The 2,725-nt window shown below is 46.3% G+C and overlaps 1 non-coding gene across 1 annotated transcript; it reads left to right on the top strand.

Annotated features, from left to right (window-relative positions):
* Nucleotides 1-2,443: 2,443 nt before the first annotated feature.
* Nucleotides 2,444-2,516, top strand: trnar-ccu (transfer RNA arginine (anticodon CCU)). Its single transcript has one exon. It is a non-coding gene; the product is annotated as a tRNA-Arg (tRNA).
* The last annotated feature ends 209 nt before the right edge of the window (nt 2,517-2,725 follow it).

The raw sequence follows: 2,725 nt of genomic DNA, 5'->3' as shown, positions 1-2,725 counted from the left end.
TAAATGCATCAGGCTACTCCCTAAGTAGCCTGTGCTACTTACTGTATTGTAATCGTACCCAGTAAGAGATTTCCTTCATGTAAATGAACTGCACCTGACAGCTTTAGAAAAACACCTGGGCTCAGTACGGTGCTGAGAGCTCATCGTTGCTGTTGTTCTAATTAGCACGCACTGCATCGGCTATGAACCCGAACTTTTCAATTATTCCGATCAGTAAGTCAACACGTAGTCCACATGAACGGTAGAAATATTCTCTTGTCTGTCTCTTGTTTGTATAGAACTGAATGTCCCTGACAATGTACTGTTAGTTTTAATTGAAGAACGGCATTTGTGTTCAAATATACCAGACAAGTTTACGTAACTGCTCATGCGACACTCAGTTGTAATTAGTCAAGAAATAAAGTCGAACAACAGCTGCGGGTTTGATTCTGAACGTATGAGATTGCAGCGCCTTTTACTTCCATTGCCAAATGATAGAGATTCGAAGAGAGATCCTTCAGACCAGCAAGCAAACCCACGGCTATTTCGGTTTTCTATCTAGGCAACGTTGGTGTCTGCAATAGCATACATGAAAGCGTGATGCAATTTCTGTGGCTACATTTGTTGCACGTCATGCACAGTAACAGTGTTTCTAACACCAAATAAAAAGTCAACAATTAGCTATGACGCCTTCTCCTCAGTTAACCCACTGAAACCCTTGCTGTTAACAGTTCTTTACTGCGTGCTTTACGAGCACCTACATATCGTGTCGGTTCTTTCAGCTTTATTCATTAGGTTTTCAAAGGCATAAGTAGAGCACCAGAGGTGCGAACGCAGAATGTATGGTAATCTGAAGAGCTGCTTTCCATGGCAGCGGGTCCAAGCGATTTAGCGTTTTTATAGTACCGGGAAAGGAGAAGCGGCACTTTGCCTTTGCCGCGCAGGCACAAGGCGACGTGCGGCAGACGCAGGAGTCGGCAAGTTCCGAACCTGCGCGGGGAGTCCCCAACGCATTTCGAGTCCATCGCCTTAACCACTCGGCCATGACAAAAGCGAGCTCGCTGCCGCCGCATTCCTCCTATAATCTAACACGGAGTGCGAGGTGGCTGCGGAAACCTTTTTAAAGTCGCTCTCTGTTAAAAAAAAAACCTTTCACAAGATTCGTGCCGGCAGACAGACACGCCTCAGAGGGTTTAAGGCTGGCTTCACGTTCAAATGATAAAGTCCCCCAGTCCGGATGTCAAAATGCAACTTTGGCAGACAGAAAAAACATCAACAAACCACAAATGTGGAAAAGGATTTTACAAGCTGCACCACACTGCACTTTCAAAAGCATTTACATTCGTGTTAGACGCAGGAATTGCCTTTGATTTGCGCGCTTACGAACGCCATGGAAAACGAAACAAAACTAAAGCCCTCAGCTCCTGCACTTGATTAAATGCCGTTACGTGTCGCAACAGGAATTTACGTCATCCTACCACTGCAACACGGGGAATAGAGGGAAATGAGCACAAGCTACGAATTGTCTCTAAACAGTCCCTACAGTTGTAAGACGCCTGGAAGCGTGCGCCCACATCATTAATCTTTGCGCATCTGTGCAAGGTAAACTCTGGAGCAGTCTCTGAAACGGCTCAAAGGAAACACGTGATTGATTCCATGTGCATCTGGGGTTCATTTCTTATTTACATTTAATTCAAGGGAAAGGCTTGGGTCAGTTTCAGACGGCCTCCAACAGCGAGATTCAAGCGCCCCACCTTCAGCCCAATCTGCGCCGCCAGAACGCCAACGGCTCCTCTGGTCTTTGGGGTGCGGTTGTGACCCTGTAACCTAAAGTGTTGGTGGCAGACAAATGGAGACTAACAGGTGATGTCCTATGACATGACTACATTGTGACACTCGGTGGGGATGGTGACCATTGCTTGGAAAAGAGTGCGAGGCCCCTTTAGAAAAACATTTTGTTAACAGGCATTCTGCCTCAGCCTAAACACCTATAGCTTGCAAAGCGCATGCTATTAGACAGGCACCTCTGCAAGACCTTAAGAGTCTCTTAAACTAGTGATAGTAAGGTGTTCCCAATGGGCGATGTTTGGCTTTCAAATCATCTGTCTGTGGAAGCGCCGAGATGCAGCTGTTTAAGGCTTAGAAGCAGCTGACTGTTTCACTACCTAGCTGATTACTGTCAGTCAGGGAGCTCAGAGGTGAAAAGCCTGTCTGAGAGACAATTCGCCGTCGATCAGTTCAATATGTTCCGTACCAGCTCGGCGCACCTGAGATCATCTTGGTAGCCGTGTAGCTCAGATGGGTGAGAGCGTGTCTGTGTGTAACACCGTGATTGGATGCCGGTCCTTCTCAGGTCACAGTAAACCTTCTGCTGCCTAACTTTCCTAATTTTGGGGATCCCTTTGTAAAAGCAAAGGAAAAAAAAAACTGGCTCTTCATCAGCATGATCGACCCAACCCAGTGTGCCCCAGTGGCCTAATGGATAAGGCACTGGCCTCCTAAGCCAGGGATTGTGGGTTTGAGTCCCATCTGGGGTGCTCCTGTCCCATTTTGAGCGTACAAATGTCCTTGTGATTTGCAAAGCTGCAACCCCACCTTACTCAGTGAGCGTCTCTGCTTTTCTCTCACATACAGTTGGGAGAAAAACTTTTGAAAACAGCCCTTCGGAATGATGTGGATTTCTGCATGAATGGCTCCTAACATGTGATCTTATCTTTATCTAAGTCATAATAATTAATAAAGAGAG

This window comes from Lepisosteus oculatus, unplaced genomic scaffold (assembly GCF_040954835.1).
Source record: "Lepisosteus oculatus isolate fLepOcu1 unplaced genomic scaffold, fLepOcu1.hap2 HAP2_SCAFFOLD_93, whole genome shotgun sequence".
Taxonomy (NCBI): Eukaryota; Metazoa; Chordata; class Actinopteri; order Semionotiformes; family Lepisosteidae; genus Lepisosteus; species Lepisosteus oculatus.
This window is presented reverse-complemented; position numbering and strand designations above follow the sequence as displayed.